The 13,350-nt window shown below is 40.7% G+C and overlaps 1 protein-coding gene across 1 annotated transcript in view; it reads right to left on the bottom strand.

Annotated features, from left to right (window-relative positions):
• The window catches only part of crsp7 (cofactor required for Sp1 transcriptional activation, subunit 7), a 138,452-nt gene that overhangs the window by 120,654 nt on the left and 4,448 nt on the right, over nucleotides 1-13,350 (bottom strand). The gene's annotated exons all lie outside the window — the stretch shown is intronic.

Genomic DNA, 13,350 nt, shown 5'->3' with positions numbered 1-13,350 from the left:
CTAACACTGCTATTCAAGAAAGGAGGGAAGAGAGAAAACAGGGAACTATAAGCTGGTTAGCCTGACATCAGTCGTCAGAAAAATGCTGGAATCCATTATCAAGGAAGTGGTAACTGGGTTTTATAAAAGGGAAATCGTGCTTGGCAAATCTATTAAGAGTTTTTTGTGGATGTAACTAGCAGGGTAGATAAAGGGGAACAGTGGATGTAATATATTTGGATTTTCAAAAGGCATTCGATAAGGTGTCACATAAAAGGTTGTTCCACAAGATAAGGGATCATGGGGTTGGGGGTAATATATTAGCATGGATTAAGGATTGGTTAACTGATAGAAAACAGAGAGTAGGAATAAACTAGTCATGTTCAGGTTAGCAGGCTGTAACTAGTGGGGTGCCGCAGGGATCAGTGGTTGGGCCTCAGCTGTTTACAATCTATATTAATGACTTAGATGAAGGGACCGAGTGTAATGTATCAAAGTTTGCTGATGATACAAAGCTAGGTGGGAAAGTAAGCTGTGAGGAGGACAGAGTCTGGAAAGGGATATAGACAGGTTAAGTGAGTGGGCAAGAAGGTGACAGATGGAATATAATGTGGGGAAATGTGAGGATATTCACCTTGATAGGAAGAATAGAAAAACAGGATATTTTTTTTAAAATGAGAAATTATTAAATATTGGTGTTCACATGGATTTGGGTGTCCTTGCACACAAAACACAAAGTTAATATGCAGATACAGCATGCAATTAAGCAAGTAAATGGTATGTTGGCTTTTATTGCAAGGGGGTTGGAGTACAAGAGAAAGGAAGTCTTGCTGCAATTGTACAGGGCTTTGGTGAGACCACACCTGGAGTACCGTGTACAATTTTAGTCTCCTTACCTAAGGGAGGATATACTTACCTTAGAGGTGGTGAAACGAAGGTTCGCTAGATTGATTCCTGGAATGAGAAGGTTGTTCTATGAGGAGAGATTAAGTTGAAGAATGAGAGGTGATCTCATTGAAACATAAAGGATTCTGAGAGAGCCTGACAAGGTAGATGCTGAGAGGACGTTTCCCCTGGCTGGAGAATCTAGATCTAGGGGGCATAGGCTCAGGATAAGGGGTCGGCCATTTAGGACTGAGATGAGTAGGAATTGCTTCACTCAGAGGATTGTGAATCTTTAGAATTCTCTATTCCAGAGGGCTGTGGATGCTCAGTCATTGAGTATACTCAAGGCTGAGATCAAAAGATTTCTGGGCTATAAGGGAATCAAGGGATATATGGATCCAGCAGGAAAGTAGATATGAGGTTGAAGATCAACCATGATCTTAATGAATGGTGGAGCAGGCTCGAGGGGCCGTATGGCCTACTCCTGCTCCTATTTTTTATGTTATTATGTTCATATTCCTGAGGTCAGAGCACATACATGAAAGAAACCAGCACCATTTCTTTATAGGAATGCATAGCTCCTGCTCATAACTAAAACAAAATCCAAACCCATCATGTCTGAAAGGTAATTTTTAGCTATCCCTAATGAATGAATGGGTAAACAAATTGGCTCAGTAATGCAGATATGCAAACAAGAAAAGTTTGATGCCAAGACCAACTGAGTTAACTGATCTCAACTGAGATAGTGGCGAGAACACTACAATTGGCTTCAACATCCGAGTACAAGAGGAACAAAACCAGGATCCCTGTTCCAGATTACTATCCAGTGACTTCTACTAGAAACTCCAAGTTTATAGGTATTAGGAGACAAAAGGGTCAGAACATGGCTGTTTTGTCAGTTACACTCGCAGTTGCTACTTGCACGTGAAGAACGGCCATTTGGGCAAATTACTGGAATTTCAGCATGAATCAGAATCTTTAGGAGAGGAGGGGAAAAAGATAACTGGTAGACATTAATATGAATTGCGAAGTTCTGAAGAACAAATTTGTGGCACTATGTGAGTAAAATGATACCTCCATCCACTGAGTGACAGCAAAACACAGGGGCAAGTTTATGCAAGAATTCCCCACCTTTATTCCATCCAAGTGTGCAATCGAGCCTATACTAACCGTCCACTGGCGAAAGAGCTTGATATGGACCAGTGCGACAATTTATGCTGAGATCCTTTAACCAAGCCTAAACAGCATCTGTTCTGAACAATTTAATTACGCCTACAAAGAGACCACTAAATACAGACAATCCAAGCAATAAACATTCAAATCATATTTAACTGGTAAAAGATTTTAATTTGAATGTGATTCCACCCAAATGAACAATTCCATGCAAACTAAACCTTCGATAAAGCCAAAGGTTTGCTGTGATGGTAAAGAGGCATTTTAACTTGTAGATAAACGGAGTTTCCAACCACTCTTAATATATCCGACTGATCCAACAGACATGTTAAAAATGAACTATACTGTTTGAGTTACACATATCGCAGTTGCTACTTGCACGTGAAGAACGGCTTTATCGAAGTATTTAATGAAGAGGAAACACCATTTCAGGGATTTGGGGAAGTTAGAAGGATAGCTTGGAAATATAGTTCAGACCCTACACAGCTGATTTAAAAAATAAGATCGACATTGCAAAAGTAATACGTTGTGCACATAAATATTCCTTTCCTGTTTAACACATCACACAGGACAATGAATTTATGTTCAGCCTTACAGAAACAGTAACGTATATAATTGAAAAATTAAAATTTAGGAGTGGGAGCAAAAAAAATGAAGAACTCCAAAGAATGTTATGGAAGAAAAAAAACATTTAAAAGATTTCAACCCAACCAGCGTATGGTAGTGGTTACGGTACCAGACTAGAAACCCAGAGATTGTGACTTCAAATTCCACCATGGCAAGTTGTGAAAATGAATTCTCCATAACAACACCAGTCTATCCAATCTGTCATCATAGCTAAAATTCTCAGTCCTGGCAACATCCTCGTAAATCTCCTCTGCACCTTCTCTAGTGTAATTACATCCTTCCTGTAATGTGGTGACCAGAACTGTGCGCAGTTCTCAAGCTGTGGCCTAACTAGTGTTTTATACACATGCAAAATAGCCATTTTCAAGGTTCATGCACACTAGGAAATAGATTGAAAGATAACTATGGACACCTACAGACGCTGAAAGACGCCTTAGTAAGAACGGGATATGACGCTCGACTCATCGATCGACAGTTCCGACGGGCCACAGCAAAAAAATCGCATAGACCTCCTCAGGAGACTAACACGGGACGCAACCAACAGAGTACCCTTTGTCGTCCAGTACTTCCCCGGAGCGGAGAAACTACGCCATGTTCTCCGCAGCCTTCAACATGTCATCAATGAGGACAAACACCTCGCTATGGCCATCCCCACACCTCCACTACTCGCCTTTAAACAGCCACCCAACCTCAAACAGACCATCGTTCGCAGCAAATTACCTAGCTTTCAAGAGAACAGCGTCCACGACGCCACACAACCCTGCCACGGTAACCTCTGCAAGACATGCCAGATCATCGACACAGATACCACCATCACACGAGAGGACACCACCCACCGGGTGCATGGTTCATACTCCTGTGACTCGGCCAACGTTGTCTACCTCATACGTTGCAGGAAAGGATGCCCCAGAGCATGGTACATTGGCGAGACCATGCAGACGCTGCGACAACGGATGAACGGACACCGCGCAACAATCGCCAAACAGGAGGGTTCCCTCCCAGTCGGGGAACACTTCAGCAGTCATGGACATTCATCCACCGACCTTCGGGTAAGCGTACTCCAAGGCGGCCTTCGAGACACACGACAACGCAAAATCGTCGAGCAGAAATTGGTAGCCAAGTTCCGCACCCATGAGGACGGCCTCAACCGGGATCTTGGGTTCATGTCACGCTACACGTTACCCCACCAGCGAACAAATGTTATCTGTTTTTAATATAATGGGTCATTTGCTGGCTCTCTCTGCCTTCCGGATGTTTCTGCCTCTCTCTGTGTTTTTTCTCTGTTTTTTTTCCCTGTTTGTTTTTTTGTTGAATGTGTATTCGGGGGTTCTGCAGGTGACACCTCTCTGTCTGAACACGGTGATTGCCTTGGCAACGGGCAGTTGCAGGGGCAGTCTGTAAACACCATGTATTGTTCTATATGTATAAATGCGTAGGCTTCAAGGAGCTCCTGAACATTTACCTGAGGAAGGAGGAAGTCTCCGAAAGCTTGTGAATTTAAAATAAAATTGCTGGACTATAACTTGGTGTTGTAAAATTGTTTACAATTGTCAACCCCAGTCCATCACCGGCATCTCCACATTATGCCCACCCAGTAAGTGGTCGATGTCTGACACTTTTGATTGCTACACTGTAGCGCAAAAAGTGGAGAAACTGAAGGCCGTTTATATGCAGTTCAGCATGACTTGAGTTCTGCAAAAAAATGACAATGCTTGGGAGGGGGTGGGGGGGGAAGAAAGGAGGAGAATGTCTCAACAGATAGCGACAGCATGCACCAGCTTTAGCACGTTGTTGAGTGCAGGACAATTAAAACAAGAAACTGGGAGCGAGGTCCAAGAACAGCAGAATGAAAAAGGATAAAAATTTAAATTAAAATAAAACTGGAAATTGACAGTTAAAATGAGCACAAAGTAACAATTCAAGTAGCTATAAAATCAGTTTCCCATTTTCAAGGGTATGTTACCTTCCAATTTTCTTTTCTTCCACCTCTCTCTCCAAACTTCTGTGCTAGAGGTTACACACACCATGCAACCAAGTAGTATGACCAATTCTAAGCTTCCACCTATTCCACTGATACAAGGAATGGCACATCAATGGCCTAAAGGCAATACGCCCTCTGATTCCCTGACTGTCTCCCCACAGCAGCAAGGCTGGGATCAGGATTTTGGTAGATTAGCAACATAATTTTCATCCCCATTACTCCATGGTAATTTATAAACTTTCTAAAATATTTCCAGCACTGTACCAAGGTGGAAAAGGTAGCTGTAATACAAATGACCATAAACTAATCTATATTAAAAATTTTGCAGCTGCATGTGCTGTCAAGTTTTCCCATTGTGAATTCCTCTGTCCACAGTTATAGTAGAAATATAAAAATAAGGACAGAATGTATGGCTGTAAAATGGGGACTGAATTACAACTATACATCCTGGTCCAATTATCCTCCACCCTCGAACTCCATTTCAGCTAAAGACTGCACTTGGTTTTGATTCCGTGTGCAACGCTACGAGAAGACCAACTAATGTAACAAAAAGAATCTTTAAAAAGAAAGCTATGCATTTATTGGATCTGGATTGTCTAAACTATAGCCAAATGCAGCCAACAAAGCCCAGGGAACAGTTTCTATTTGCACCTAATTTCTAATGCAATGGTTTATCCTGTTTGAAGACCATGAATCTAGAGGTTTGGAAAGAACTACTCTGTGCTATTGCCTCCAATAAAATACTGAATCTGGACACCAAAGCCCATTCGCATCCACAGCTGGAGATAAGCAAATTAATGAGAACGCTCATTTCAACTTTTTTTTAAACCTTGCCGACAAGGCTCTGTGGTACGCACAAACAGCCCAAAAAGACAAAAAAGTCTAAATAGATGTTTTATAACATGCAACTAAAACTACATTTCTGACAGTATCATCACCTAGCACCGTTCAAGGTGTTCTGCATGACGATGAATAACATTGAAACATTTGAGTTGTTTAGTAAGGGTGAAAAACTTTTTAATTATTAGAAGATTATAAAAGGTCTTCCTCATGAATGGAGTATTCCATTTTTATGTGCGTTGGACTTCAAATAATCCCCATAGGCTTTAGACAGCATTCACCACGCTTCAGATGCATTTGACTGCCATATTCTAAATGTCAGATTGGTTAATGTTGAGCAATTTCATAGAAAGTCACATAGTTAACTTTAAAGCTTTCCAATAGTAGCACAGCACCTCGCAAGGGAGGACAGGTTAAATCTCCCCTCGCCTGAAGTCCCATTTTCAACCTTCTTGTTATGGGGAAACAATGATCAGAAACTCAATACCTTTTCATTTGGATAAAGGGAAAACAAGAGGGAAGAATTATTCCCAGTCTACTGTCACTTGCCTCGTGGCCATTTACACCTGCAGTTCAAGGGTAAAACATCATTTGCACTGATGTAGGCCACATTCCCATGATCACAGGTCACGAAAAATCTATATGGAGTGATTTCCGTAATGGACTTAACTGTTATTCAGGTTTATGTCACAATGCATTCATGAACAATAGTGGAAGGTTACTAATGATTGTAACAGTATAGAAACAGTCTGGAGCTAATAAAAATGCCTGAATACTTCAATTCAGGCTATTTTACTATACTGTAACCTTGTTCAAAGACATTTTCTCTGGAATCCTGCGAGAGATCTAGGCAGGAGGACAGCTCAAATTCTGATAACATGAAAGATCTCCCAAGTTTGCAATAAGCGAGTGAAACATGGATTTGACAATGTTTTGCAAAAATGCACCACAGCTGTAATAGGAGCGTTCCCATGAATTTGCTTATATCTCCAGCTGTGGATCTTTGTCTGGGCATGAGAATGAGCCTGATTGTGCTAAATACATTCAAATCATTTAGTTTTGCGATTCTTAGTGAAATCAGTGCCATAACACAGAGACAGGCCATTCGGCCCATCAAGTATGTGCCTGCGTTTTTCTTCATAAGCCACCTAGTCTAATCCCTCATTCTGTATTCCCCTTGGCTCATGTACAGCATAAAGGCCAGCATAAACCAGTTGGGCTGAATGGCCTGTTTCTGTGCTGTAGACTCTATATACCCTCCTCATTGTTTCCCATACTCTAACATTCCTCTTTTACAAGCAACTATCTAATTCCCTTTTAAAAGTAGTCTTCAGATTTCAAGTGTAAAAAAGGACATAAGGATTAAACACTTGATACATCCTGTACTGTCTCTTCCTTCTGCCTTTACAATAACTGCAGACCCTTTACACTTCATGATTGAAAATGTAGAAATAAGCTTTAATGTAGAAATAAGTTTTAAACAGCACAGAACTAAAAAAATTAAACCAAATGTACAGCCTTAGACAAAATAGGTTGTGTTGCAACCAAGAAGGAATAATGCTGCCACACTCACCTGAATCACTACCATCACATTTTTAAAATACATCAACATTGACAACTTACTATATATTCCACAGAAAGTTGTATAAATTTGTCAACTTGAAAAAGTAGCAATATAGGAAACTAATTCAATTGTGTCAGGAAATGTGTAAGCAGCTTTCTTTTTCAGCTAATGAATTAAGTCAGGTCAGCATGACCCACCAATTTGCTATGCCCCTCCACTCCCCAGCAACAAATGTACATATAATTGCACTGGGCTCTAAGATACCACCTGCTGACCAGCAGATTTGCACAATTTTGCTAGTCTGCCTTGTAGCAATTAGAACATTTATTATGTAGAACTGCAATTGTAACTTTCTCTGATTTAATTTTTGTAGCTCGGTTAGTTTGAACAACTTTCGATTTTTTTTCAGCCAACCAAAACTCAAGCATTGAAGATTGGCATGGTTGCAGAGATGCAACCAAATCAATATCCAGCATGAAAAATGTTTCACAAGAGGGTGGCCCAAGGCAAGTAAATGTCTCAGTAGCTCAAACAGCAACTGCATCTGGACAAGTTAAATTGCCCCCAGCACACCAGGGGTTAAACAGTATTAAAGGGAATGGGTTGGTAATTGGCACACTAAGGTAGTCAAAACGTACAGAAAAATGTTATCCGAATCCAGCTGCAGTTATTGGCCTATTTAATAGGATGCTGCAGGTGTTGGAAAGCACCTCACAAAATTGATGATTAAGGCTTCAGAATCACACGCTGACAAGAGTTACTGGCACACAGCATAAAAACACACATGGTCTGCCAACAGAAATTAATCAAACAAATTTTTTTTGCTCCAACTTCCCCAGTGACTGGGAATCTCCACACAGATAAGTGATGGCAAATCTCCACAGGAACATGTCAGGGAAGGGAGCCCGAAAGCTGCTGGCAGCTGCATTTCTGGCCGCCTCTTTTGCCCTTCTATTGATATGACTGCTTCACATTATAAACCACAGGAAGACATGCACCTAAATTTCTGGTGGCACCTTTTCAAACTATAAGTGTTACTACAGAGCTTTCTTGTTGCAGCACTGAACTCACCCCTTCCTTAATTTCATCTAGATTATTATTCATTCCTCCTTTGTCTTTAGCCTGAAAGTTTTAAACAAAGGGAAAAATTCCCGGGAAATTAGCAGTGAGAATGAAGGATGTTCAGCTGTAAATATAACACTTTCATTACCTTGTAACATTCAGGGACAATTGCTAGGTCTAAATTTGTAATTTTGAAACATATCAGTCAAGTAACTATCAAGGATGGGAAACCCCACAGTACCTCTCAAGCCAGATTAGACAGCTAGACACCATACACTACTAAAGCAACTCCAAACTGGACCAAAGTACAGTATGTTACTCTGCACTCCATCATAGTCCAATTTCCAGCCACAACCTTGATTTTAAGTGACAAAATTGAACACAATTCCCGCCATTACTTACGTGGGCAGCAATTGGTCACATTCTAATTTAAATACCCCTTCCCGGCATTACTTGTTCGTGCCTTCCTGCTACCTTTTATCCCAACTCACACTCTGTGAAAGTGAAAGCACTCAAGCGCAGAGTGACTTCAGACTCCAAAGAGCTTGGATAACCATCACCAATGGGCCATGCACAGGCACAATCCTAACAAACCTGGCACACATGAGAACCGGAGAACTAAGCAATCAAAAAAAAATCTACTTCTACAAACGATCTAACATACATGGGAAATAATAAACTTACATACGAATTAAGAACAGGAGTAGGCACCTCGAGCCTGTTCTGCCATTTGATAATATCATGGCTGATCTGATTGTGACCTCAACCCTACTTTCCCGTCTACTTACTATAGCCTTTGACTCCCTTGTTGATCGGGAATCTATCTAACTCAGCCTTAAAAATATTCAATGACCCTGCCTCCGCCACGCTGTGGGGAAGGGAGTTCCACAGACTCACGACCCTCAGAGAAAAAAATTCTCCTCATCTCTGTCTTAAATGGGTGACCCCTTATTTTTAAAACTGTGGCCCCTAGTTCTAGTCTCTCCTACAAGGGGAAACATCCTCTCAGCATCTACCCCTTCAAGTCCCCTCAGGATCTTGTATGCTTCAATAAGATCACCTCTCATTCTTCTAAACTCCAATGTATACAGACCCAACTTGTCCAACCTTCCTCGTAAGATAACCCCCTCATCCCAGGAATCAGTTGAGTGAACCTTCTCTGAACCACCTCTGAAGCAATTATGTCCTTTCTTAAATAAGGAGACCAAAACTGTACATCGTATTCTAGATGTGGTCTCACCAATGCCCTGTACAACTGTAGCAAAACATCTCTACTTTTATATTCCATTCCTTGCATAACTCTTAATGATAACTACCCGTATGACAACTGTATTGTATGTATTGTAGCAAATTTTATGAATAAAGTATATTTTGAAAAAAAAACTACCCGTATTTTATCCCAATCTTGGCATCACACATTTCATTTCCCCTTCCTTCAGAATTCTACACTTGCTAGTCAATATAAAACACAAAAATGAATTACCATGGTGACCATGAAACTATTCTTAAGGTAAATGTTTTTCTTGCATATTGGGGGGGGGGGGGGGGGGGTGCAGGGAGGAAGAGAATTTTCTGGCTTGGTGCTCTACATGCCTAACGAGTATATATTAGAGTTGTCCTATTTCGTGGAGGAGAAAAACCACTGGACTTTCAATACTGCTGTACACCTCTTCCCTGATCACTCCTCCAAAAACAGCTGATTAATAGACTGATACAAACCCTTACCAGAGCTAATTTCCATATAATTGGACAAATGCTGCAACTAGCACTGCAGGTTTTTAAAGCAATCAAATGCATTCCTGATTCAGTTATTCCAGCGTTAATCTCCAAATATCAAAGCTGAATTAATTGTGAACAGGGTTTAAAGTTTTTGTCAGGATGTTGTTTCCTGGTTTTTGCTTTTTTGACAGTTCATTGAACATTGTTCCATGTGTTGCGATAATGCAGCAGGTCACATGCAAACAAAGAAAGACCAGAAGTTTTTAAGGACTGAAGCTTTAAATAGGCTTTGAGACAGATATCACCAGCAGAGTAGACCAATAAACTAAGTGATGACTTGACATCTCCCAATAAATAAGCATGGAATTACTTCAATAGATGGGTTGCGAATCACCACTGTTATGAATTGAGCTTTATCTTGATACGTTCTACTCACACTCAACCAAACGTCAGCCCGTGCTCCCTTTGATGAGAAATGTGACCTTATGGAAAAAGTATCTAGGGTGTAAACTGCCCAGGGCAGACAGTGAGTGAACTCTTTTTCTGTTGGCATGTATGTGGGTTACCCCATAACTCCTGATCACCCTAAAACCAGCAGAAAATAGTACACCAATAGTAGGGAATATAACCAAGGCTGAAAGCTAATTACCATATATTGGTTGGTAGAATGAATTCAATATTAGAATACTTAATTTCTCACCAGTACTTTAAAACTGTTCCACAACAATAAGTCTTGTATCCTAGCAGTTCTCTGCAGTAACTTTTGTAACCTGGACCATGATGAAAAGCTTTTCTGTGAGAAAGATATTTCATGGAGTCCTTACAACTTCCAGCTATATAGGCAGGAAGGGAATGAAGTACCCACACTGCCAGTCTGATGATAGGCCTCTTTCCTTAGGAGTCAATTTGGCACAATAGGAATATTAAAAAGGTACATTCACAATTAAACAAAATTACCTATTAAAACAGATTTCAAAACTTCACAGCTAAAGATTGTTGGAATAAACTATGAAGAGCTTAATCAAGCTTTTAAAACACAATTATTGTCCTGGAGGGAAAAAAATGAACTGGCCTGTTTTTCCTCAATTCCTTACCTGGCCGTACCAGGTCACCTGTCACCAGCATCACTTGTAAATAGGGTGAGAAATATTCCATTTCACACAGATAGTCCAGTCAGATATATTTCCTCAAATGTAATTAGACATGGAGAAGAAAGTAAACCCAAAGGTACATTATTTGAATACTTATGGCTGAGGAATTCTATAGTCCTAACCTACACAACCAGAAGGGTATTTCAACCCCTTACTCCATAGAGAGAAACACAGACCTCTCTCCCAGCAGCAGTCTGAAGACCATTTTAAGTTGTCACAATACAGAGCAGCCAGAAATTCAAATTTTAAAAATGTATAATATAGAGATCCATATGATCTGAAAGTCACTGCCATCCAGTTTCAGTGTCCAAACTGGAATGAAGTTGGTTAACTAAATGTTACAGCTCCTACTGTCATAGTAATACCAAAACCCACTGCCTCTCTCAGCGGGTTTCCTAACTATATTCTATTGGTGCAAAAACGGACACGGTCCGACAACAGCAAGACCCTCTCTCCACTCCCTGGCTGTCTCCAGACAATTGAAGAAACCAGTATCATAATCCAGCATCCTCAACAAAAGACATCACAAGTTCATAGTACAAAAGTTGTTTTTGATCATGGCTATTAGGATCCAACCAACGAGCGTGTGAGGGTGAGCTTGTGCGGAAAAGAGTGAGAATGAAAGAAAAAGTATCAGCACTGGAAGTCACTAAGCAGAACAGAGAACAAACCAAAACAAACCATTAGATTTTTAAAGTAATGATTTGCTATTTCTATTTTCTTCCGAAGCATTCCAATAGAAATTTGCAATAATTCCACTGTTTACACACACAAAGATTTATCTTTTCCATGTTGTATCGATCTACAATGTTTAAGAGCATTCCAGATCCCCAAATAATAGGTCAACACAATACCAGTCTTAATCGTGAGTCATGATCATAAAAATAAAAAGGAATTCATTCTTTCCTTTACTTAAACTCAACAGTGAGAAATGTTGCAGATAAGTATCCCAAATCAATATAACAGAGTAAATACATTGAAGAAACTCCAACACTTTAATATTACAAACATAATACAATGATGAAAAATTTACACTAAGGCACAGAATAGGAACTTAAAAGGTATTCAGAAAGTAAGATTACCTACCTGGCAAAGTTTTCATTCTTCTAAAAAGCATCCTCGACACACTGCTAAAATGATCTGGCACCACAACACGTTCTGCTGGGGGAAATCACATAAGGGGACGATCTTCCTTAAAGGTGTTTTGTGACGTCACATCAGAGGTGCTCTCAGGTGACCAACAATTCCAATTTACAGTAGACAAGGCCTCATCTGGAGCATCAATTTATTTGATCACCTGATCCACTGTGGTTCAGGCAACTTGAGCAAGACCAGCACATCTTGACAAAAAAAGTGCAGGTCCTACCTATTGTTTGTTGATATATTGGCCAATTAACGTGTCCAGAGATGCAATGACACCCTCCACCAGTCTGAAAATGCCTGACAACTAGACATACCGTTTGCTACGTGCCCAAGTGAACTCATCTGTAATCCACTTGCTGTGGGCCCAACTGCTCCAAAGGTAAGCCACCCAAGGACATAATTGCTTTAGAGGCGGTTCAGAGAAGGTTCACTCGACTGATTCCTGGGATGAGGGGGTTATCTTATGAGGAAAGGTTGACAAGTTGGGCCTGTATATATTGGAGTTTAGGAGAATGAGAGGTGATCTTATTGAAGCATACAAGATCCTGAGGGGACTTGAAGGGGTAGATGCTGAGAGGATGTTTCCCCTTGTAGGAGAGACTAGAACTAGGGCCACAGTTTATAAATAAGGGGTCTCCCATTTAAGACAGAGATGAGGAGAATTTTTTTCTCTCAGAGGGTCGAGAGTCTGTGGAACTCCCTTCCCCAGAGAGCGATGGAGACAAGGTCATTGAATATTTTTAAGGCTGAGTTAGATGGACTCCAGATTAACAAGGGAGTCAAAGTTTATAGTAGATAGGTGGGAAAGTAGGGTTGAGGTCACAATCAGATCAGCCATGACCTTATCAAATGGCAGAGCAGGTTTGAGGGGCCGAATGGCCTACTCCTGCTCTTAATTCGTATCTCCTCCCAGAGAAGGAAGCTGTTCCATCAGTCAACAGCATCTGTTGAAGGATGTTGACTGAAGCCAAGTACCTGGTGCTCCAGAGGCCACTGCTTCAGACCCAGAGTCAAAGTTTAGGCATCTCCACTAGCCAATATAATGGTGATTTTCAGGAAGACTAGTGAAGTAAGTTCAACTGCAGAGATTCCATTTGGAACAAAAATGACTGCCACCAGGGAATAAACATGTACTATTCAGACATTTTTGATCTCTCACTGGAGGACTGCAAACTAGTGAGGAGGCAAGAAGACTTTGCCCAAGGCTGTGGATATAAAGTACATAC

This window comes from Heptranchias perlo, chromosome 29 (assembly GCF_035084215.1).
Source record: "Heptranchias perlo isolate sHepPer1 chromosome 29, sHepPer1.hap1, whole genome shotgun sequence".
Taxonomy (NCBI): Eukaryota; Metazoa; Chordata; class Chondrichthyes; order Hexanchiformes; family Hexanchidae; genus Heptranchias; species Heptranchias perlo.
The sequence above is the reverse complement of the archived record's forward strand: the minus strand, read 5'-3'. Positions and strand labels throughout refer to the sequence as shown.